Source organism: Acomys minous (genome assembly GCF_964271855.1).
Source record: "Acomys minous genome assembly, chromosome: 18".
In the NCBI taxonomy this organism is placed as follows: Eukaryota; Metazoa; Chordata; class Mammalia; order Rodentia; family Muridae; genus Acomys; species Acomys minous.
The window spans coordinates 65,811,574-65,837,325 of record NC_140501.1 but is presented as its reverse complement, the minus strand read 5'-3'; the positions used below and the strand labels follow the sequence as shown (position 1 = coordinate 65,837,325).

Sequence of the window (25,752 nt, the reverse complement as noted above, 5' to 3'; positions counted from 1 at the left end):
CTGGTTATTGTAAGGACCCAAATGACTGTGAATTCTGGAGGAGGCCTAGAAAAGCTAACCTTTGGGAAAGGCACGGAACTCTCTGTTAAATCAAGTAAGTGTTAAATATTTCAAAGACTGCGCCAGACTGTGTAACTGAGTATACCACAGAGGGGATGAGGTAACCCACTCCCCACCTCAGTTCTCTCACAAGCCCTACAGAACTGTTTTTGTCAACATCCTCTGTGAGTCTCAGTCCAGACTGGTACCTCCTTGTGCTGGATGTAAGCCGACTCAAGGCTTCATAACTTTAGCAAACCCCCCTTTCCTAAGATGGTACTTCCTCAGGAGTAAGGCCCACCTCACTGTGGGGCTCAGTGACAGTTTCAGCAATATTCTCATGCAAGAGGATCCAAAATGGGCCATGACCTATGACTCTGGGTGACCGGCTTTTAGAGATTAGCCTCTGCAAGGGACCATGGGAGAAGTGGCTGTTGTGATGACGGTGTCGTGTCAAGAGGATGTGCTGTGGGTCTCAAACTCTAGGTCCATGTTGGCAAAGGCACCTCATTATTGGTCACACCCGTAAGTTCTTGTGGCTAAGTCATTATCCCTTATGGAAAGAAATCCACCAGGGCCTGTTGGAACACAGCTAAATTTAATTGCTTCGTTTAGCATGCAGTTGTTAACTATGTCGGACGTGTGAGCAAGATATGAATACATGTCTCCCTAGGGGCTGGATTTGGTTATCAGGCCTATGGGCAGTTTGATGAATTGTACTAATACCGCAATCAGTGTTTCTCTCGGAGGCCCACAAAGCACGCTATGGCTTTGGGGGAAAGGCAGAGATAAGAAGAAAAAGCTTTGCGATAGGGATAGAAACAAACGAATGAAAAGAGGCTGCTGGAGCAGCAGCACATAGCCAGGCAAGCGTGTCCTCTGCAGATAAGTGATGAGGACCCAATTGGGGTTGTACAGAGTCACCTGAGCAGGACTGAAAACTAAGGCAAGTGGGCTGAGGATGGGCTGGGGAGCACAGAGGACAGCCACAGGTCCAGGCTTTCTCACTCTGAGCAAGTGGTCAAACCATGGAACTTTGTCTAGGCGGAGGACGGCCCAAGCTTTGTCACATCAGTGGGCTTGCATCTCTTTGGACAGCATCCTTCTTCATCCTAGGACAACTTCACCTCTGGGTGCCATTGGCTAAGTTGACCCTACGAGGGAAACTGAGGATCTCAGTAGCTTAGCCAGCTTCCCAACTCGACAGGGCTGTCTGCGAGTTGTCTGGGAGTGTTGTAGAGACACCTAAGTGGAATCAATATAGAAGATCCGCAGGCTGTCCACCCTTATGGGGTCTGGTGGGGACTCTGCCCATCATTTTGCTTTTATTTTTTCTGTTAGAATTACCGAAGTACCTTCCATGCAGACATGCTTCTTACAGAAGCGGCTGCCACTTCGTGTTTTTGTAGTATTTCATCAATTATTTTCAGTGTGTGAAACAATAAAGTGATAGAGTCTGGGTTGATGACAGCAGTTGTACATTTTGGTGAGTGGCCAATCAAAGCACCCAGCTTAAAGCGGCTGACACTTTCCCACGCGTTACCACTGGCCACTTCCTCTTCTGAAATGGCCCTCAAAGGACATGGCCTCTCCTTCCTGTAGCAACCCTAATGTTTTTATCCTTGGGAAGCAGATGTCACTCTTGTTAGTAACCAAACAGTTAAAAAAAAAAAAAGACCTCAATTAGGAAGAGGCTAGTTGTCAATATGGTTTACAATTCTAAAATGAAGTGTATCTAGAAAATAAAGTCATCTGTTTGTTTTATGGCTCATAAACTGACTCTCAGGGAGACTCCTAGGGAGAATATTTGTGCAGAGCTCAAGCAGTCCCTTAGATGTTTGAGTCCTAGGACATATGTGAAGTTGGCTCTTTGCTTGACGAAGACATTGGGACAGCAGCACGAAACTCAAACCCCACAGAAAGAACGAGGCTTTCTACGTGGGCCAAGCTAGAATGCCAACTAAATTCCTTTTGGAAAAGCATGACATTGAGTCCACTCGATGAAGAAAGGACCTACTGTGTTCTAGTGCTGGATACTAATTTTTAACAATGGCAGCCATGGTTTATGTAGAGACACAGAACACTGTGGCTAACACAGGAAACTACAAATACGTCTTTGGAGCAGGTACCACACTGAAGGTTACAGCAAGTAAGTCATACAAGCAAGACAGGCTTAGTTTTTAAACTGCTGGTGTCCATACGGGAGGGACAGGTGACACAGAATGAATACTCATTACAAATGATGGAGGCTAAAGTTACTGATGTCCTAAGAGGCAAGTCTGGGTCCCTCAACTCTGGGCAGAAAGGGCTAAAAAGAAAAACTCTGAGGAATCACTATGATGGATTTTTCATTATTTGGTAGAAGAATACTAACGAAGCCAAGCTTGGTGCTGCAGAGCTGTAATCCTAGCCCTAGGGAGGCAGGTGCAGGAGAGTCACAGGTTCAAGGCCAGCCAGGACTACACCACAAAGGCTTTGTTGTAAAATACGACAAACAGAAAGAAATGCCTGAGACTGCAAGAGACTTAGAACAGCAGCGTGTCCTTCGTTCTCTTCCTTTGTAACTATGTTCTCAAGTCACCTCTCACCTGCCTTTCCTGTCCCTCTTTACAGCCCCTTCTCTGTCCGACTCTGTGCTTTGTCTGGGCACAGTTTTATCTCAGGGTCTGATCACATCCATTGCCGAACCTGTCGCTCTCTCTGAAACCTGGACGTTTCCTGAGCTTTAATTTGATTTCCAGATATTCCCCTTAGTAAACACTCTGCCGCAGGCAAACTGCTCCCCCACTCCCACCCGGAACACTTGTGTGCACCCACACACTTGCATGCATCCCTTGTGTCCGTGTAGCAGACTTCCTGACCTAATACCCAGTCAGACCTGTACAGGGCTATAAACACTTGTGTTTCCTATCACATAGCTTGAAAACTCAGCACAGTTGTCATCAGACCTAATTTAACAAGCCGACTTGAAAAAATTGTAAACTTCGTTTAAATATTAAAAAGGCCAGCATAAGGCATGCAGCAGACAAATGAAAAGGAGGAAGAGAAGAGCTGGCTTCTGCGGTGAGTGTGTGAAGAAACAAAAAACAAAAAACAAGAGGGGATCATAGGAAAATGGTCTTTGGCTAAATTCAAGTTGGAAATTTATGAATTGCTGTATTACCTGTATGCTTCGACGTATGAGACAGAGAGGGAGAGGGAGAGAGACAGAGACACAGAGAGGGGGGGAGGGAGAGATCCATTCCCAATGATCAATTGTTAAGCCCTAATCTTTGAAGTGGCCCATGATGAGGAAGGTAGAGGAAGCCATGGTGACATTTGACAATGAGTAGTGGTGCTATGGAGCTTTTGACTCAGAGCCTCCTTCAAATTGTGTTAAAATTGAAAGAGTACTTCCTCCTCCTCTTTCCAGGGGAGGATGGGGTGGCGCGCAAAGAAAGAATGGAAGAAATTACCCTCTTGATCATAAGAGTGGTTTCAGGCTAGTCATTGGTTGAGCTATATTAACTCCTGGGAAGGGATAATGAGAATGGAGAAGTCTCCCCTAGGACAAGGATGCTAGAAAGTGCAAAGTCCTTTTTCTGATGACCATCTAAGCAAAGGACCAAAACTATCTGGGACCAGGGCCAAATTCCAAGGCAGAGTCAGTGTGACAGTCTCTCTTCTGGGTGCTGAAGAATAAGCCATCCTCTTAGATGTGCTAAGAGCTGGAATGTGGCCTGTGGCCTGTGGAATGTGGCCTGTGGAATGTGGACTGTGGAATGTGCACTGTGGACTGTGGAATGAAATACCCCACCCTACCCTTAGAATGTGGACCAGTACTATGTCCTCTTGCTAGGGAGACAATAACAGTTTCCTTCAACCCCTCCCATTGTGAGGACACTCTCTCTGATGGGTTTTGCTTAGGAACCATGGACCTAAACTGTTTGCGATTTGCCCAAATGAAGTATATGATTTCAGAACCCTGGAGTGGTATTATCTAAAATGCTGGAGACTGGTTGGGATTTTGACAGTCAGCGTTCCCGGCCTGCGCGTGAAAATGCCCTCTTTAGAATATTTAGAAAGAATACCCTTCATTTGTCCAATGTGGAGGCAGACCTGAAATCCAAGCTGGTGCTAGGATTCTGTGCCAGCTTATTACTGTGACAATTACTTAATATTCTCTGTGCTCGCAGCATCACTCCTTCCAGAAGACCTTTAGGGAAAACTTAGCTCAGGTTCTAGGAGGTTTTTGCTGAGCTGCAGATCACTGTGTGAATAATAATGCAGCCGCCAAGCTCACGTTTGGAGGGGGAACAAGGTTAATGGTCAAACCCTGTGAGTATCTCTACTGAGTCAATCCCGAGCACCCTGATATCAAAAAGAACCCATAGCACTAAGCTCTATTTTCTGCTTTCTCTACTTAGTTTTATTTATTTTTTTCCTATTACTCTAAAGACTGTGGGGTATAAATGCGGCATGTGTACATGTGAAGATGAGCAGGCATGTGATTGTGTGGCATGGGAGCTAGTATCCTGGAGAAATTAGATTCCGTGTCCCTTTTCTCTTAACCTTTCGGAATCTAAAGGCTGCTCAGTCCTGGGAAGTGTGCGCATTGGAGTCGGGAGTCCTGAAGCAGAGCTGGCTGGACAGCATCACTCCCTGCTGTGCTGGCCAGGGGGCAGCTGGGCCTGGAAGTGCAGTAATAGTGCTTAATCTCAGCAGAGCCTTTCCACCCTGAACTAACCATAGTAATAAACTGTCCTCTCCCACTGCCTCCTTGGCCAGGGTCCCAGTTGAAGGAGCATGCCGTCGGATTTGGGGATTGAAAGGGATTTCCTGGTCCACATTGGCTGCTCCGTTTCTGTAAAGCCCTCTATAACTGTGTAATGGTGGTGACAACCGTAAGCTGATTTGGGGTTTGGGGACGCATCTGGCGGTAAATCCAAGTGAGTCTTCATGTTAACTGTCTGTACAGCTTGAAAGATTCCCCAAAACGCCTTCCTTTCCACTCCCAATGTTTTAAATGTCCATTTATAGCTAATATTTCTCTCCTGCATTCTGAAGTTGGGTTCTTCCTGATTGTTTAATCAAAATAAGTAGATCAAGGAACCAAGAAGGCTATGATAGGAAGATAGTTGAAAATGAAATAGGGAAACTAGGCTTCTGCATTCCAGAAGGGCCTCCAGGGGCACTGAAACATTGGAGAAAGGGATATATCCTGTTTTGTTGCCCCTTTAGTTCCTACTGCACTGCCCTCTACACAGACTGTTGGTAAATACTATTTCTTGGCAGCCAAGTGTTTCGGGGAATTCCCAGGACTTGGGGTCACCTCCAAGTCAGTGACCATGCAAGGAAATACTCGCCATCACAGGTTCCCTGTAAACCTTACAGCCCGTGTTCTCTGTGGCTTAGAGCTAGAAGTAATATGGGAGAAGTTGACGTCACTCTAGCTCCGGCCCTTCCTGAGACCCTGTTCTCCCAGGAATGCTCAGGAGAACCTTAGCGCGCATTTCCCCTTTGCTGTGCATAACCAGGCTATCGCTCTCCTTATGTCTCATTTCCTCCACCTGTAAAGTGGGGGTGACAACAGCAGCCATCTTAGCGGGCTGGCATGAGGTCAACAGCTAATAGCGTCAAGGTGTTTTTACAATGCTGAGCAAACAGTCAGTACCCTGTCTAGTATCTTTTCACCGTGACTAGATTAGGCTGCTGGAGAAAAAGAAAGAAAAAGAAAACTAAGCCCCATTGACAGTTTTTGTAAAGTGCAGCACTGGGGTGCAACTAGTGACACCTGGAAACTCAGCTTTGGACTAGGGACAAGGTTACAAGTACACCCAGGTGGGTCTGAACGGGCCCACGCGAGCCACGGACCCACGCGAGCCACAGCTGTTGCTTCTTCTGCTCGTCTTTTATTAGTCTTCTTCATCTTTTCTACTGCTAACTAAAAATTCTCAGCTTCAGGCTTTATTTTCCTTTTATGAAGTAAGTAGGCGCCGTCTGAAGCAGCTAACAAGGTCTCTGCCTGCTTGGTTTCAGCCTGTGGCCAAGGGAGGCAAGCTCTGCAGTGAGTTTGGTCTGAAATCTCTAGCTACGGTGGAGGGAATGTAAGTGTGATGGGTTTACAGAAAAAGAAAGGGTCGTTCTGGTTTTTTTATATATATATCATAATAGTGTTCTAAAGTAAAAGCCCCCAGGATAGCCTCCAAAAATCTTCAGGCATGGTCCATGCCACAGGGAGAAATAGTGGGGAAATTGGCAAGCTTTCCATTGGAAATTTTGTTTTTGTTAAAAGAAACATAATGCAGCCCGGGTTAAGTGGTTTTGAATAAGCAGGGGTCCGGTGTGTACAGCATGGCCCTGACAGGCCTATACAGCAGTGGTCCTCAGCCCGCCTATCGCTGCGACCCTCGAGTGCAGTTCCTCGTGTTGTGCTGACCCCATAACCTCTTGCTGCTTCGTAACTGTCCCTTCGCTGCTGTTACGAATCGTAATGTAAATATCTTATATGTGACCCCTATAAAAGGGTCACTCCACCCCCCCCCCAAAAGGTGCTGAGAGCCACAGGCTGAGAATCACTGCCATGGAGGGCAACACAGCACGCTGAGCAGAGTGAGAGGTGCTCTTGAACTGGGCAGAAGGACTGTGCCAACATCTGAAAAGAAAAAAAAAAACTAGAACAAGACTAACCATTATTCCTCGTAAGCCCTTTACTACTTGAGAAGAAGCCCTTCATCTGTAATGGGCTCTCGAGACTAATGAGCTTCTAAATGAGATTCCATGGGCTCACCTGATAAGACTCTCCGGGGGATAAGGTCACTCTTACCTCTGCAGGTCTAAATGTAAGATAGGTGTTCAAAGAATAAGTGGGAAATGTCAATTGCACTGCGAAAATAACGAGAACAGGTATAAACACCCAGCCAGTGTTAACATTCAGTTTATAAAATAGAAGCCTTTTATAAGAAACAAATCCAGGTACGTTTGTCAGTTTGTGTCCGTACATCACCAAGGTCCAGTTAATTTGATTAATGCCAGTGGCCGATCCAAATATTTAGGCACCTCTCTAAACAAACTTCTGCGCGCGTTCACTTTGCTTGAATTGACTGTCACATTACCTAGATAATTGGCAAATCTGTTTTACTTTGTGCCGTATAGACTCGGCCTAATAAAAACAAATGCTGCTGTGCTTTCCCTGCTCTGTCTCCCCTCACAGAGAGGCTTCCTCCCAAATAGCATCTCCTCACACAAAGAAAAGATGTGCAGTGAGCCACGTGACTCATCACTGCCGCTATTTTGCATTTATATGACTCCTTTCCATTGGAAGAGATTAAAGCACTTTATACGACTTATTAGCTAAACAGATTGACAGCCTAATTAGGAAGAGAGAAACAGATTCTGAGCATCTCTTTGTGGCTGCAGTTCCAAGCCACTCGTGTGGAACACTTGGTCAGACAGCTCAGGGTAGCACAGGGACAAGACGGGAGGAGGTGGTCAGCGTGTGTGGCCTGGGTTTCCGGGCTGCCGTGAGAACTTGCCTAGGAAGAAGAATGTAAACAGGTGAGGGCAAATGACAGCCAGGAACTCACGTGGGCACGAAGCAGAGAAGAGCAAGTTGGGCGTCATCTCTTAGTGCATCTGCCATCTTGTTCCCACACCCTCCTTTTCCAAGTCCCGGTCCCTTCCTCTCCAACGCTTATATAACCCTCTTTTCTTTCTCCCTTATCTAGTCACAACCCAAACACACACCACTGCTGACCCTTCAGCAGGCCTGCTAGGTTTCTGAGCAGTTTCTTGACTCAGGTGGCTAAGGGACCTGAGAGGGTCCCCTTTGGTAGGCCTTCAGCACAGCCCCTATGGACTGTTGGCAGGCAGGGCTGTGGTCCCTAGGTGGCTTCTAGAAGACTGGGGCAGGGGCAGGAAGAGGACGAGCCTCAGGAATAAGGAATAGCCAGCTCTTTTGGGACACATCTGTCCGGGTCTTCCTTTAGGCACAAGATGTTTTAGCTTCCACCTCCAACTGTGTGTGGGTCTAAAGAGGTTTTTGTAGACAAGCTTTGGGGGTGTGCTGAAATACGGAACTGGCTTGAACGTGATTGTTATACCATGTAAGTGTGTCTTCTCTTGTTTCCTGGGTTTCCACTAATGGGCTCTATACATGCCCAGCTATTTGGTGGGACACAATTTCTGCATCTACAGACACCACCGGTTTAACCATTAAAAAGGTCAAGTTCAATTTTTAAAATAACTTAGGCTGATTTCTTTTTAATGCTGCCAAGGGCAACAGCCTGTCCAGGGGCTTAATCTGCGCTCATCACTGCTGGAAGGGCAGTCGTGTCCGTGTCTTTCCTCCCTTCATTAGATTTCAGAATTCTGTGGGCTTTTTCCAAGCCTAGCTTTTCTAGTAGAAGAAGTAGTTGTGTCTCACCAACTGCATTGTGAAAGATAGACAATGCAAATATACCCTCCTTTCTTGTGTGTGTGTTCGTAGCTTTGGAACACATCTCAGCCAATGTAGGGCCAGTTATTCAGATTAATGGTTCCCTGACTTGAACAATCGCATCTTGGCCCACATTACTCAAGCTGAGTTAACCCCTGGTAGCGCTGCAACCCACCGCACCAGCAGCCCTTCTTATCTTCCCACTTCCTCTAATAAAGTCAAAAGAATCGCGCGTCATCAAACATATCTCACGGGCTGAAAAGGTGATGAGCAGAAGACTTAAAAAATTTAAGTCAAGAAGCCAAAACCCTCAGATCTGGGCTTAGAGCGCGAAGTGTGCTACTTTCACACAGGGGATCACCCCGAGCTGTTCGACTGTTAATTGAAAACATGATGATGCTTGAGCCACAGACATTTTCAGGAGATGAATCTTAGCATTTGGAGCTCTACTGTGCCCTGAATCTCCTCTCCTGGCAGCCATTTGGTACCAGAAACAGAAAGGATCTAGGGGCCGGGGGTTTCTGTAGAGCAAGTTATCACTGTGTCCTCCAACACCAACAGACTCGTCTTTGGGACAGGGACCAGATTACAAGTTTCCACAAGTAAGTTCTGAGAGCGTGGAGCAATTTGAAAAGGAGTTGTCTATAAATGCCCAGCTTTGGCTGGTATGTTCAGGCTCCCCTTCCCAGCCCTGCGCCCTGTGGCCTCCCTCCGTGCCTCTAATGTTGTGTCCATGGAAGTCCAGGGTGTCATAACTCCCAGATTCAACCTTCTGCAAACAAACAGTTTCATCTGTATAGGAACACAATTCTTTTTTATAAAATGCAATTCTTCTGAAAATGAGACACTAGAGAGTTGACTGCCTTAGGATGCCAAGAAAATGATCTATTTCTTTTACAGTTTTATTTAGAATATCAGGGAAGATAAAGTAAGCTCGACGTCTCTAATTTGAGAACAGTTGTGGATTCTCGCTTCCCTCATATGCAGGGAGGCCAAGACTGACTCTGGATGGTTAGTCATTTGATTTTGTCATCTGTGTCTGGAATCTATAATGGGCAAGGGAATTAGATGTAATTAAATGAACAAATAATCTCCAATCATCAATATTCCTACACTGTTTTTTATGTGCTTTGCTCTGGAGTTTTTGTTTTATTTTGGTTTTTTTTCCTTTTAATCTGGGCTTTATCGCTAATAGGCTCCCCAGAAGGACAGTGGGTGTTTTTGTTAAGGTTTTTGTGTCTGTGTGGATAGCAACTATCAGTTGATCTGGGGCTCTGGGACTGAGCTAATTATAAAGCCAGGTAAGTCTCAGATATATGACAGTAAGAAAGAAGGCACTAGCTGAATAATGCATGCAGTACAGCATGCAAATTATATTTTTAAAGAACAATCCAGCCTGCTGGAGACAGTGCACTCAGCCCTATGGGGTCCTCACTCCCAGAGAAAGGCAGTGTCAGCCACTGGCTCTCTTGTTTAATCTAGTTGCTTCCAGAATGAATAATGCTTTACTAGCCTTCTAAAACAGCAGAGGCAAGTGGTTAGGGGGTGTCTAATACCCCGTGATATGTTTAGAATTCTTTCCCAAAGACAAGCCAGCCCATCCCACTGGGAAGATAAATTCAAAGAAAAGAGAAAGGGGGGGGGGCAGGGAAACAGTGGGTAAAAAGTACTGTGGCCGTCCCTTTCCCAGCATCGTGCCTTGGGCTCACTGTCCTGTGTGAGAGCAGATGCCTTCACAGCATTTGGTCCTTTTCCCACTACTCAGGCTTTGGGGCTGTAGCTGTAGTTCATACCCTGTAAAGACACCAATTAAAAGGCAATGGTGCAGGAACACAAAGGTTAAAGGGCTCCTGGTGTTTGACTTCTGCTACTGTGCTACTAAGATAGCCTTGACCTGAAAGAACACAATGCTGTCCTCGCCCCTTCTTCCACGGCCCTCCCTCAGAGTTACTGTAAAGCTCTGAAGGGCTGTGTGAATTATGGGGGTGGCGCCAACAAGCTCACCTTTGGAACTGGCACTCTGCTTTCCGTCAGGCCAAGTACGTGAGTAAATAGGATTTGTGTGCCAGATCTTGCCCATGATTGAGAGCTAAGGCCGACTTTGTTGCCTGCTGCGTCCTCTTTTGTCTATTGCAATATTCCAAGATGCCAAGCTCTAAACGATCCCCGAACTCTTTTGAACGCAACTTCGGTCAGGGAAGAGGAAATCGGGCTAACTTTAGAATAAACCCTAGGACGACAGGAGACTCTATTGTGGGAAACTTGTGTTCTCTGCATGCTGCAGGGCGCCTGCTCCTGAGCTCTGCTTTCCAGCCACTTATCAAGGCCATCAACCTGTGCAGAGCAGCGTCTGTGCAGTTGTTTATACAGCTCTGTCTCAGCTTCCTTAAGCCACATCTTATTTTTTTTTCCTTCCACTAGAAACTCCAGAGCCACCTTTGATGAGATTGCTGGGAGGGGAAGGGGAGACAAAGGCTGGAGTAGGTTCACTTAGATTTGAGCTGTGACCCAGCTAATGCTTCCTGCGTTGGCTCCCGTTCCACTTTCTCTTTAGCCTAAACACCTGTTTCTCTCTGACTAAAAAGGGAACAATAAAGTCCATTCTGAACTCTTCTTCAAACCTGATAAATCAACATCACAGATACCTAGGAGGAAGGGGAAAATAGTCACCCTCTCTCTAAACTTTAAATGCTGTCAGTGAGGCCCTACTTCTGATCAAGAAAGTCAGGCCCCCCTGCCTAGACTTCTCACCTCCCTTTAATAAAATGACTTCAATTCACATTAAAACCCAGCTGATGTACAAGTTTGAGATAAATGAGCTCTCCGTACCTTTGCCCTTGCTTGTATAAATTTTTTCGTAACGGAAGATGCTCACTTCTTCAATTCATTTCAGGCCTGACTCTTCCTAAGGTCGTGAGAAATCATGGAGCTTTACTCCCTAAACCTTTCTGCCTGAAACCACATAGCAGACAGACCATGGTGGAATTTCTTCAGAAAATGTCTAGGCAATTTCTTAAGCATGATTGTTCTCTGAGAAGGCTTGGAAATAAGTTGAGCAGTCAGTTGGGACAGGACCACAGAGCCTGAGTCAAGTTTGGAGCCGAGCTCAGCTGCCTTCCCTGTGGATACAGGAATACACTGTTTCCATTTGTTTCTTTCTGTCTGTATCAGCTCGTCCAGGCGCCCACTTCCTTAGGCCCTATCTTACTTTTTCTTCCAAAATATACCTGAGTATCTGAGACAGCCCACACAAGAGACAAGATTGTTAACAAAGTATTTGATTCAGTTCCTGTACATGTCAGCTTAGAAACACTTGGGTTGGGGGAAGTCTTCGGAGCTTGGAAGTCTGGTCTTTTTCAAAGGAGAAACTGTTAGCTTTGTGGAGCAGAACCGCTATTCTTCTTTCTGTAATAAAAGGCCAATTTCTAGAAACATGGAAGAAAAACAATAGCGTGTAGCAAGACGAACTTCCTGCTCTGTGATGCCTTGAGTTTGGCTCAGTCTCGCCAAGGGTTTCAGTAAAGGCTAGAAATGCTGTGGGAATAACAACAACAGGTTCTTCTTTGGCACTGGAACACAGCTCCTGGTGAAGCCCAGTAAGTGTCCGTGTTCTGCTTATATTAGGTCAAACAAGGAAATCCTGTGACTATAGTAGAGATACAGTTTAATATGAAAACCACTGCCTTTTTAAAAAATGAATCTTCATTTTAACACATGAAACATTCATGACGGTTGAGAAGGCAGCAATCGTAATAAATAGATGGGAAATGAGACCATCCCAAATTGCCTTTAATATAGGAGCTCAGCTCTCCTTTTCTGGACAGACACTGAAGCCGTGAGTTATTTACAGCCTCGGTATCTCTTAAACTATATTCTGCAATGATTTGTGTGTTTATTATGATCTTGCCCACAGAACTTGTCTTGTATTAAAAATGAGAATGTATCTCATTTTCATTGCTAATAATATTTACAATGCACCTTCTCTTCTCTTGTGTCTAACACATATTTATTCTTCCAAAGTCTAACCAGGAAATCCATGCACTGTCCTGTTTTGGTAAATGTCCACATCTGGTCTCATCATCCATGTCAAATCTCACTCAAAACGCAGGATCACAGTTCAAATACAGTGGGGGTGAAAGCAAACCAGAGAGGAACCAGTGGTTCAAGGTGACTTTGTAAATACCTGAAAGGAAAATCCATCATGAAAAAGGTGGCAGGCATGACAAGAATCTTGTTCAATAATCAATGCCTCCTTGCAGGATAAAAAACTTAGAAGCATACCTCATTGGAGGGGTAACAAATTCACAAGTCTGGGTGCTCCCAGGGTGTCAATTTTCTCCGTGTTGCTATTTTAGGAGCTAAGATCCTCACAAATGTCAGACAGTAAATATTAGGAGACAAGTGTTATCAAACTGACAGGCCAGGCTATTAGAGCCTACAACAGGTGATGATTGTGACTGAAAAAGAGCAACCAAGGAACCTTAAACTAAGGGGGTTTATCTTCTGGTGCTGAGGGAAATACTGAGAGGCAGAGAAGTGGGCTGCTGGCTCCCTTAGACAGGTTTCCGAGCTGATGGTTTAACTACCTCGTGTGGGTCTCTTTCAACTGTGATAAGGAGCATCTGTGAGGTCAGATGGGTGAGGAGGAGGAAAGACAGACAATGGAACGGGATCTTCCAGTGCCAAACGGGGTTCTTTTCAGGGTTGATGAACACCTCTTGGTAATGAGAGAATACATATATGGGCTATATACACATATTTCCCAAAACCAGGGATCCCTCTAAGCCAAAATGAGTGGTCTCCATTGTCCCCAGCTAGTTACGGCTATAATGGGCATAACAGATGTCCGCTTGACTCGGGGAAAGTGTCTTCAGAGTTTGGTAAGCGTCTATCTCAGTGCTGAGTGTGAGGTGTAGGCTCCTGCAACGTGGCGCCTCTCAAGCGGACCTCCTGCTGTGAGGACCACGCTGCCCCCTTCCTGTCCACATCCCTGCTTAGACTCTGGAGAGAGGGTGTCCAGCTTGGTGGCTGCCTGCCAGATATCTTTTGCCCCCAGTGACAGAATTGTGTTTGAGGTCCTAAAGGAGTTTGTCAAGTTGCTGTTTGTATAATTTGCTCTCGGTATCAAATGAGGCCAGTAAGCGGCATAAAAATTCAGGCAAAATAATAAGGCAGCACAGAGAGTGCTGGCCAAACAGATGCAGCCTGATTACTACAGCAGACGAGGCAGTGTGGGGTCTGTTAAGTCCCATGAAGGTGAAATACCTATCAAGAAATATAGAGCTTCCCCACCCCCCAAAACTGTCACTAGAAGTTTTGAGTATGGTCCCAATCACAGTGTGGCTCAAACGCTTACAGCATCGTCTTTGGAAGAGGGACACAACTTCGTGTTCTCCCTAGTAAGTGCCGTTCCATGTTCTGACTTTCCGACCATCTCGTCCACTAAGCTGAAGGTGTGGCAAGTGTTGGGTGGGAAAGTTTCATACAGTGAGACACTGGGGCAGCCCTGGGGCCCAGGGCACTCGGCAGCCCAGCCAAACGCCACATCTTCTACCTCTCTTGCAGAAGAGATTGCTCCCACTCTTCCACCTGATACCGAGATCTTTTTCATTGTTTACCCAGCTTGAGGAATAAAGGGCGAAATCAAGAAACTGTCCAGAACCCATTTTCAAGGCTCCCCAGCCCGCTCCACTCTGCACCCCTTGTCCGCAGCTGACTACACATTCAGTGTGATTTTTGGCTTCAACTAAAAATAAGAATCAGGGTGGGGTTTTTTGTTGTTGTTGTTGTTGTTGTTGTTGTTGTTATTGTTTGGTTTTTTGTTTTTGTTTTTCGAGACAGGGTTTCCCTGTGTGGCCTTGGCTGTCCTAGACTCACTTTGTAGACCAGGCTGGTCTCAAACTCACAGCAATCCACCTGCCTCTGCCTCCCGAGTGCTGGGATTAAAGGCGTGCGCCACCACGCCCTGGTGGCCCTAATCAGGTTTTTTTTTTTTTTTAATGACTCCCACAACAATCTCTCTCCATTCTTTATAACAGCTCTCCTCTTCTGTGTTTGGCTTTCACTGGTGTCCTAGCTCTGTCCCTGTGCTTCCTCATGGCCCTTGTTCTAGGGATGGGCAGGAGACAACCTCTTTAAGAGCCACTTTGATGTCGCAGACAGCAGAGATGAAGTGCTGGCCAAGTGTCACACAGCACATGGAGTCTTTTCACTCTCTGCCATTCCCGAATTGTTTTCTTCTTTTCAGAAGCATGGCCACTCCTTTTTTTTTTTTTTTTTAATGTCTGTGATATATGCAGGAACAGCAAAGTGCTCATCATAAAGCCGAGACCAGGGATTTCCTTTGGGGTATTTTTCTCAGGCTAACAATGGGCTGGACTTCTCAGGGAGCTCGGAAACGCCTTCCTGGATCACAGCTCCGTCTATGGAAATGCTAGGCTCAGGGTAGACAGGCAAAGCCAGACATGTTTTTATTATACCGTCATTTACAAGGCTTAGAGATAAGGACTCAAGGAGGGGAGGGAAGCTATGGTTAAATGCGGGAGATTTCTGGATGATTCCACCAGGGGGGAAAAAATGATTAGCAAGAAGAAAGGCCCAAGAAAAACACTGGGGCCAGACACTGGAGGCAGGGGGAGGTGCAGGGGGAGGGGGGGGCAGGGTGCAGGGGGAGGGTGAGTGGGAAGATGGTCACCGTGGGAATTCAGGAAGTAAGGAGCTTGTCTTAGGAAAGGAAGCAGGACTCCTTATGATTGAAAGTGCTCAACCAATCTAACCAGTTCTAACTAGGGCCAAAAGAGTAAATCAGCAATCAAACGCCAGCCAGAAGGTCATGGGCAAACATGGAACAAGACCCCGGCCTGCACTGTGTCTCACACCCCTATCTTCTCCTGACCACACACTCCAGCCAAGTTCCTTCCCCTGGCCCCAGGAGTCCAAAGCCTTCAACAGAGAACTTGAGATCCCCCAACTTGGGAAAGCACAGAAAGGACTGCCTGGGGCTTTCAGGGTGATTTTTAAATATATTGTGGATTTCTATTTAATTTCTAATTAATAACAAATTTTAGTTTCCCTAGGTAATACATAAAATTGTGTCCTTTTCGTACGTACAATTCCAATTAAGGATAAAGACAGTATTTACCATGGCCCGTTGCTTCAATGGCAGTTTCTTCCCTGTGCTCCTATGCTGGGGGGTTTGAGTCTCTCAGCATCTGTGGAGTTTTTGCAAAGAAAGGAAATGCTGTGTCTACTCAGCACTGGGAGTAACCAGCTCACATTTGGGAAAGGCACCAAACTCTCGATCACACCAAGTAAGTCCCTCTCGCTGGCTAATTATTTCCCACAATAAGCCCACCCTCCATCATGCAGAAGCTGTCAAAACACAGGTGGTGTTTTTGTTGCTTGGTGTGTGTTGGGCGGCTCAGGATACCATTGGAAAACAAGGTTATTAATGTATGTGTTCCCTGAGGCATTGTCCTTGGGCTCTTAATGTCCGTGTAGTCTCTCCCTGAGAAAATATGTGAATCCCCGGGATGGGGGAAGGTCCAGGGAAAGTAAAAAGGGAGGGGGAAGAGTTGGATGAAAACGGACAAAGGGCCTGTGAGAGTAACAAGACTCGGCCCCAGGAGACAGGCAGCAGCCACTCTGTGAATTTCCCAGGAGGAGTTCTCTCCAAAACTCTTTCTTTCAAGGAAAATTATGGCAAATAGGATGGAGCGGGGAAGTGCCTGGTTATCAGTATTCCTCCCACGTTCTAACCTAATTACAAGGAGATTGTTTTGGCCATGGGCAGTCATTTCAGGTTTTGTTTTCCTGCTTGCCTCCCCCACCTCCACCTGTCTTCTTAGAGGCCCCAGTCAAGGTTATTGCAATAGCACTGAGCACTGTGTAACACCAACACAGGCAAATTAACCTTTGGGGATGGAACCGTGCTCACGGTGAAGCCAAGTAAGTTGCCTTCTTCTTAGCCTGGCCTTTAGGGGAAATCAATCAAATCATTAGTTTGAAAAATACTTTAATCTTTATGCATCTGCTTGGGCTCTTTATTAATGTTCTTTCCTCGGGCCAAGAAAAAAAAAATAGAGCTGTTTCTCTTTCCTGCTTTAAAATGAGGTAGGAGTGGGGACAGGGACCAATGGTATAAACACTGTTTAAGCCAATGAGGACATCAGGAGGGCGCTCTTGGGAATCCGGTACCCACCTGCCACTCTCGACTGGACCCCCTGGTAGGCTCCCTGGTCCTATGGGATGCACTTTGGCTCTGTCTAATTGGTCAGGAGCAGAAAAGTCCTAGGGCTTCTCTTGGTAATCACTTCCAAAACCCAGCAGCCCTCACTGCCAGAAAGGACTCTCCCGCATTTTACTCTGCTCCCCTGCTACAATTTAAATAACTGTAAAGAACCAGGGGGACTTTGTTTGTCGGGATTAAGAAAAAGACATATCTTCCGTGGACCATGAGGTTCCGCACTAAGTTCAATCCTCTGGCTCCTGAGAAACGTTCTGTGCCCCCTTCAAACATGTTAAGCTGAGGCAGCGATGGGTTGGGCAGTATAGCCTGAGCTCAGGTGACCAAAAGAAGAAGAAAATAAAAGCCTGCATTCAAATCCTTATTCTACTCCTTAACCAGCTGAGTAATCTGGGGTTGGTTGCTCAGTCCCTCTGAGCTTTAGTTTTTCCATCCATAGTACGAAGACAAAAATATATCCACCCTGATGAATTACTGTGAAGATTAAATGAAACGATACAGCTCACACAGTTAGCATAGTACCCAGAATACAGGGAGCAGTCATTAAGCCCCAGCCATTAATAACAATGACAAACGTCATCTCTGATGCATGGTGGAGCCTACGCTTAGCCCTTTGGGCTCTTCTGTCAAGGCTCTGGCGTGCGTCAGGAGCAGAGCTGGAATACAGGGGGCCAGTGGAGAACATCAGCTTGTTCTATGAAATTCTTCCCCCTGGGATTTGAAAGTGAAAATAGAAAGAATCCTGCCTCATTTCAACACTAATTTTTTTTTTAATCCCGATGTCAGAGGCAGGGGCAAGGTTTCTGCAAAGCTGCATGGCCAGGTTCTTGGGGTGCTGCACGCCAACCCTCAGAGCCAAGGCACAGTCCTGCAGAGCCTGACCCACAGGGCAGAAACTGAGGCCTCACACTGCCATCACCAACCTGACCCCACACAACTTCCTCCAAGACACTCTTCGCCTAAACGACTTCCCAGGAGGGGGCAAGAGTCCCAATTCTAAGTCTGAGAAGACAGAGAGGCTTTGCTCTCCAGCCTGGCCAGGCACAGCAGACAAGACACAGTTGATATTTGCAAGAAGGGAATAGCACTAGTGGTAAAAACCCTTCCTAATAGGTTTTTGAACAGTGAAAATGAGCTGTCAGGAGTCATTGCCAGAGCACTTTCTCTAGAGGGTTTTTGAAAGGAGATAGACACCTCCTATCAGGGGTGAGTGAAGTGCAGCCCTGCCTCCAGGCATTTGGAAGAATGAGAGAACCTCTTTCAGCTTTCTGCTGCCTCCAGAGCCTCTCTCCGTGAAAATACAAGACTGATTAATGCAGAGCTACAGCCTTGGGGACACAAGGCTTACCAGGCTAGGCTTTAGAACCATTGCTTGCTTGGTTCCCAATCTCCCTTTGTTCTCAAGACCCAATGGACAAAAGGGATGACTTTTGTATTCTAAACGCCAGAATGACAGGTTTTGTGTCCTGAGTGATTTGTGGTTCTGAGATGCCTTTGGGGTACAGAGAGGAAGTTCTGGTGGGTTTTTGCTGAGCACAGAAATACTGTGGAAATAATATGGCCAGGGAGCTAACCTTCGGCCTTGGCACCAGATTATCCGTGTTTCCCTGTAAGTACACCTGAGTGAGAAGGAAGGCACACTGAGTCCTGTGCTGGCTTGGGGGGTAAGCTGGAGGGGCCTGAGACCAGAGATGCACTGTGGCCTCAGGAGGGACTAAAGGACAAGCTCATGAGGACAGAATTGGAGAGTTTGTTTACTGGGGAGGGTGGGGGGCAGAGTCAGGCTGTGGAAAACACCGGAGGAACTGCATTAGAGGTCCTTTCTCTAAGGTGCTTTATGGGAAAGAAACCTAAGCTGGTTTTTGATGCTGAGGCAAGCACTGTGCAGAGGGACAAAGTGTCTCTTTTGTCTTTGGGACAGGGACAAGGCTGCTTGTGAAGCCAAGTAAGTGGCAAATAATTTGAATTATGTGCTGAATAAGATTATCTCCAAAAGGATAATCTATCTCCCCAGGGCCAGGGGGCCTCCTTGAATCAAAAGTGCATGAGGGGACAGACAAAGGCCCAATATCTGGTCACCTTCTTCATCGGTGAAGAGGGCAAGTGTAGAAAAGGGAAGAATCACACAAGGACTTCACTAAGAACCAAACTTTCAATAAATAAACAGCCTCATAGCCCACTCTTGCTCAGGAGTAGAGTCCAACACCGTTATCCTTACTTGGTGGTTTCAAAAACTGAGGCAAAAGGAGCTCTGTGATTGATGTTGCTCCAACAGAGACAGAACAGGCACTGACATGGGGTTTCCACTGGAGTCCAGAATCCAAAAACAGGCTCTTTAAAGGAGCCGCAACCCTGCTAGGGTTGGAGTGGTGCAGGCTTTGTTAACCGCACGATGCCTCCCTCTCTCTCTCTCTCTGCCTATACTGCTCAGAAAGCAAGCCTCATGGCACACATCATGCTCCAGGTCTTGAAAGAGAAGAAATTAAAAGAGAGGAGGAAGACGTTTGTATCTCGCATCATGCGATTCCCTCGTTTTGTAGCAAGATTTTTTTCCCTGTGAGCAGTTTGTCTTCATTTAGCAGCTGTCTTCTCTTGGGGAAGCCATTTTGTACAAGTGTTTGTCACAGTGTGACAACTACTGGTTGGGGGAAGGTGCAGTTTGGAACAGGAACCCAAGTTATGGTCACCTCAGGTACGCCTGATTCCTTGGGGCCCCGTCTTCCCCACCATCTTGTTATGGTCACCTCAAGTAAGCCAGGTTCCTTGGGGCCCCGTCTTCCCCACCATCTTCTTATGGTCACCTCAGGTAAGCCCGATTTCTTGGGGCCTCGTCTTCCCCTCCATCTTAACCTTTGTGTACCATTCATCTCCAAGTAAACCTTTGAGGAACACACTGGGAAGGAAGCCATTTCCCCAAAAAGCAATATCCAGAGCCGTTACGCAAAAGACGAGAGACCATCTTGGCATTAAAGAGAAACATTTTTGGATAAATAAGGCTTCCTGTAACTGTCCATCAGACTCCTTGGGGGGCGGGAGGGGGGGGGGAAGGACTCTTATTCTCCTTATAAGAAGAAGTTACAGTATGAAACGGTGCCATGATTCATGCTGCGGTGTGGGAGCAGTCGGCTGTGGGTTTGGGCGGTGGAGGATTAGAAATGTGTTTGGGCAGATTGGATATGTTTTTGACAGGGTATGTAACACAGTGTGAATTATAACCAGGGAAAGCTTATCTTTGGACAAGGAACCAAGTTATCTATCAAGCCCAGTAAGTATAAAATAATATCCTTGGATTAAGCAATGTCTGTGGATTAGGGGCTGGTTTTGACTCAATTATGCACCATATAAAGAATTGCCTCGTGAAGGAGAATGAGTGAAGACCAGGAGGCTAGAAGTCGCCCTGGTTAGGATCTGGCAGCTCAGTGTAAAATGAGCCGTGGAGAGATGTCTCTGGGAATCGCTCCCAGAATATACGTATCGGGACCGAGGATACATGACCGATTACCTTGGGCTTTGGTGAGGATCATAGCCCTGGATTTGTGCAGTAATCGGTGACAAGATTTCTAATTCCTTAATGAGCTCTCTAAGGCGCTATTCACGCTGAGGTTGCGTCCATGTTTAGAATGAAATCTCGTAGGTAATTATCACTGACCAAAATAAGTGACTAGTCTCTGAGAAAGTTTGAAAAGTTGCATGGGAGAAAAAAAAAAATATGTATTCGTGAGTCCTGAAGGGCACTTCCTGTGTCTGGAACATTAGGCTAGTGTTCAGACAGGCCTTTCAGACTGTCACCATGTGTAAGAAATCTGGGGCCCAGAGAAGGCACTGACCATTATGGCACAACCGTTCTCTGGCTGAGCTGGGGCCTGAGTTCTGAGAAACCCAGACGGTCCCTGTGCACCTACCTTTGTCAGGGTCATGCACAGATGAGGGATGACGTCATGACAGAACCTGCTGCTAGGCATGAGTCCCATTGTTTTCTCCCATCGATCCAAGGCACGCCCGGACCCCCTCCTGGGTATGGCCCTTGTGGACTATGCTACCCTACGAAATATTAGAAGTGACTTTCGTTGAAGTTCTAAAGACCATTAGCAGATAAAAATCAACAGAGACGTGGGAATGATAAATAAGATGCCTAAAATTGAAATGAAAAACTAACAATTTTCTAGTAATTTGATCTTAGCCAAAGTATTTCAATATGAGAGTGGGAGCCAAATTAACTTGACGCCAGCTTCATGCCTACCACATCTAGATTCTATAAATTCTATAAGTCTAGGCCAAAGAAAATGTAAGAATTAGGGTTTTCTGGAAGCATATATTTTTTTTGATACCCATAGTAGAGATCTCTGTTCTAACTCTCTGGGTCTTTTTAAATGGGAAAAGAGACACATATCTGATGCTCAGAACTCTGCGCTGCAGACAAGGAAATCAAAGATTCCCCTAAAGGAAAATGGAATTAGAAAGACAAAGAAGAAGCCCTGGGTTAGAGTTAGTAGATAAATGAGTGGGTTACAGCAAGCCAAGGCCAGATGGAAGGATGCAGGCCTTCTTCACAAGGGACTTGCAGCTCTGCTCCACACTCAGCTGGCCTGGTCTCTCTGCTGAGGTTCTTGTTCTGGGACAAATCACAGTGCATCTTCTGGTACAGGCTGGCAGCTCACCTTCGGATCTGGAACCCAGCTGGCAGTTATACCTGGTAGGGCCACTACAATTAACTCCTACTTTTACCAGCTGATTAAGACACAAGTCTGTGTAAACTGTTTTTTGAGAGCCTGGGGTTGAGCATGAGCATGAGTTGCCCGCAATGGATGCTGGGAAGCGTGGGGAGATAGAAGAGAATCAGCCATCAAAGACCAGGAAGAGAAAGGGGAAGCTTCACTAGGATTCCTCAGAAGTGCGTGGAGCAGAAGGCAGGCAGTGGGGGTGGGGTGGGGGGGACGCTTGCTGAACCGTGGCTGCAGACTAGAAGGGGGGCCCTAGTTCTCACCGAATTCTCACTGGACCCAAACCAGAGCCTACAAGACAGCTTTACCTGGAGCTAGGACTTAACCAAGTTAGCCAGCTACATCTCTAGTTAACCCAGCTTATTCTCCCCTTAAACACAACGTGTCCTTAAACACAACGGTGTCTCGTTAAGATATTCAAAGTAAGCTTTGTCTCCTATAGCCCTCTGGTGCCCTGCCAGGAAAGCATTCCTGTAGCTCGCCGTTTATCATTTTTACAAGTCAGAGCAAGTAAGCCCCCTCGCCTTTCAAAGCCACGTAAAAGTATTATAATTACTTGGCTTAGACTGAAGTCACCTCTACTTTACTCCCCATAACTGTGTTCGTTTGTGGAGATCGGTTTAAATTCAAACTGTGTGGGTGTGTAACTGTTGGCACTGAGGCTTCCTTTCTCTTGAAATTGCCAGCGAAATATTTTGCCCATAAATAATGTTTCATCTAGACTTGCAAATGACAGCCAACACTGCAGCCTTTCCCCTTCCCACACCTTTTTGTTTCTTTTTCTTTTTTTTTTTTCTTTTTTTTTTCCCCTGAAGGGAATCTGCAAGTAGAAAACAAAAATAAGCTGAAATATAGTTTTTCTGAGAGGATAGAAGGAGTCTGTCAGTGTGGATGCCAAGATACTTTAGGTTGTATAAAGTAGGTGTTCTGATAGATGTGATGGAACGGTCTTCTTAGGTCATGCCTACAGAATCCCCCCAGCTAGCTTGCATGGCTCGGGATATCTGGAAGGGCCAATTGCCAAGAATAATCCAGATTCAGGGTCCAAGAGAGGTTTCAATGCCAGGTGGAAGAGAGTGGCGCATGCCTTTAATCTCAGCATTTGGAAGGCAGAGGCAGGAGGATCTCCGTGAATTCAAGGCCAGCCTGGTCTACAAAATGAGTCCAGCACAGCCAAGGCTACACAGAGAACCCCTATCTCAAAAAAAAACAATACAAAACAAAGCAAAAGGGGGGTGCAGTCAGATAGCCAGGGACTGAGGGCTGCAGTCAGATAGCCAGCGACTGAGGGCTACAGTCAGATAGCCCAGCGACTGAGGGCTGCAGTCAGATAGCCCAGGGACTGAGGGCTGCAGTCAGATAGCCCAGGGACTGAGGCCTGCAGTCAGATAGCCCAGGGACTGAGGGCTGCAGTCAGATAGCCCAGGGACTGAGGGCTGCAGTCAGATAGCCCAGCGACTGAGGGCAGACTGAGGATTTTCCTCACAGCCATGTCCACCTGAGGGGAATTTCCACTTATTATTAGGAAGACAAGGGAGTGCAGAGCATTTACTCCAGTGTCCTTGTTTCAAATATTGTGTGCATAGAGCACAGAGGACATAAGAAAGAACCCAAGCTGAAAACTAGAAAAGAGGAAATCGATAGACACTGGAGAGAATCAGTTGGCCTTATCTTGCCTGTCTCTGATAATGAATGAGTCTTCCCTGGTCGTTCCTCACTGGAGAGCTGCAGCTCTGGAGAGCTGCAAAGAACTGGTGGGCTTTCTCTGGTCTTCACAAAACTTGGTTAGTCACATTTTCGTTACGAGCCTCCCTTTGAAGAAGAGGACTTTTTGTAATAGTGCTGAGCATTGTGTGTATAATTACAATGCATTTTACTTCGGATCTGGCACCAAACTCCGTGTACAGCCAAGTAAGTTATAGTCACCCACCCATTATCCTAAATTCCTCCTCTCTGCCTGTATTTGCTTTGAGTTATTTTTATTTGGGGTCCTCGCCCAATGTTTTATTTTGTCACCCACTCCTTGTCCCTGTAGCTCTTGAGTAGTTATAAAATACAGTAAACAAATCCAATGACTCCATAAACATTCTGAAAGACAACTGTGCTCCTGACATCCTTATTAAGGAAAATTCACACACAGAGAGACACACACAGACACACACATACATACACACACTCACACACACATACACACACATACACATACACACACATACACACACACACACACACACACACACACACACACACACAAAATTAGGTATAATTTAAAGTATCCCTGAGTGCCTAGAGTTTCAGAAAGCAGATATGGTATATTATATGCATTCATAAAAGATCCTGTAACTGTTGCTATATGCAAAACTCTGTGTAATTGCCCCTTTCACCTTATCTCACTTAATGCCTTGATGGCTCTCTGGGGCAGATATTATCCCACTTTCACTGGGGCAGATATTATCCCAATTTCAAAGGTAAAGTTGAACTAGTTGCCAGTGGTTCCGAGACGATGGAAGACCAAGCTGGACCAGTGGACAGGCCTGCGTGTCCCCACAGCTAACTCTCATAACCAGGGCCTTGCTGAGGTTTGTACAGGGTGACGTAGCCTGTGGCTCTGATAGCTACAAGCTCAGTGTTGGCACAGGAATCCCAATGTTGTAAAGAGCAGTGAGGGAGATGGGAAATCCAGAATGTTCTGAAACGGAATGGTGAATGCATGCGTGAACGATTGCACTTGGGAAGTGCGGCTAATGACCAACAGGCAGGTTTAGAATGCAGCCTCCCTTTGGGTTAGAGCCCCGGCCTTTCTGCCCTTTCCTCCCTCACCGCCGTCCTCTGCAGCTGGATCTCCTTCTTCAGGAAGCCTTTACAGTGATGCATTTGTTGATGACGAAGTCAGATAAAAACTGAGAAAGCCTGTCTCCCAGCCACACTCCTTTCCAGTATTTGAAGAACTGATACAACGGAAAGGGCTAACACCAAAGGCAAAATCAAAAGCAGTAGATGAAAACACGTCCCAGATTCCCACAGAAGCCTCTGGCCAGTGGGGGGGTTGCGCGGCAGGCGGACTACTCTGTGAAGTCTGGGAGGTCGTCCCTTCGGGGTCTTCCCTCTGGGTCCTCGGTGCCAATGCACAGGACATTATGGAAAGGGGTTTCTGTGACATTTTAGACATTGGACTTGGTTAGCCCTGACATTCTGTCAACTCTAAATGCTAAGGCCCCATGACCCTAGCATAGAAGATAAAAGGGTGGGCTGCACTTTTTTCTTCTATTTTTAATATTCTGATAGCCTAGAAATGGTTCATCGACTTGTTCACAGGCTGAAGTCTGCAAAGATAACAAAGTATGGCTTCTCGGTACAGTAAACGGGGGAAAGGAAAGATGCTAGAGATGAAGAAAGAGAGAAAGAGAAAATAAGTGCCTTGGAGGAGGACCAGAGGCTGAGTGAGAAAGCTGGGTGATTCCGTGGAAGACAGAGCTGACCTCTGGAAGTTTTCATAAGCTCAGCTTTGGAATAGAATCCAAGCGCAATGTCAGCCCTACAAACTGAAGCAGTCTTTTTAGACTGGGAGATCGGGCCGGGGAAGCAAAGGTCCGTGCAATTTAAACACTCTGAAAGGGCTGTGTAATTGCTTTCTGATAGGACAGGACTCTGACAGTGGAAAGACTATTGTCACCACAGATCATTTGTCCCTTAAGATGCAGTCCCTGAAGACGGGGCTGGCCACCATAGGCTGCTGGCTGCACAGGGGGAAGAGCCTTAGGGCTGCTCAGAGGGGTCGGAAGAGAATTCTCAGCCCCACACTCCCAAGCCAGGGCGAGAGGAGGGGGAGGCCGGGAGCAGGTTTGTGTAAAGGGGGCTAGCACTGTGTAGACAGAGGCTCGGCCTTGGGGAAGCTGTATTTCGGAACCGGAACTCAGTTGACAGTGCTGCCTGGTGAGTGGGTTCCTTTCTACTCCAGGAAAACATTACTGTGAAGACATTTGAAAGGGCTGCAAATTAATTCCATTATTCTTTAAAAAAAAAAAAAGGAAATAGCAGTATTTCTTTGCATTTCCACCTTCCAGGCAGCCCGGTATGATAAAGCAGAGGGACGGGCCAAGACAGCCCAAAGTCTGGTAGGAACCCATGAATCTGAGAATAGTGGTTCCTACCAAAGGGGAGCTAGGAAGGCAGTTGTACTAGAAAGGGTTAAAGCAGAGGAAAACTCCGGGCCATGACCCACATTTGAAAAGAGCTGAAGCCTACAGCCAGAACAGGCGAGCCGAGTGGAGAGCTGGAGATGTACAGGATGGGTTTCCCCTGGGTCCTGATTCTTGGCCGTCTCCCTGTGA

The 25,752-nt window shown here is 46.4% G+C and overlaps 1 gene segment (V, D, J or C); it reads left to right on the top strand.

Moving 5' to 3' along the window:
* Window positions 1-1,951: 1,951 nt before the first annotated feature.
* The window catches only part of LOC311589044 (T-cell receptor alpha chain constant-like), a 48,432-nt gene continuing 24,631 nt past the window's right edge, over window positions 1,952-25,752 (top strand). The window contains exon 1 of the C gene segment in view: window positions 1,952-2,188.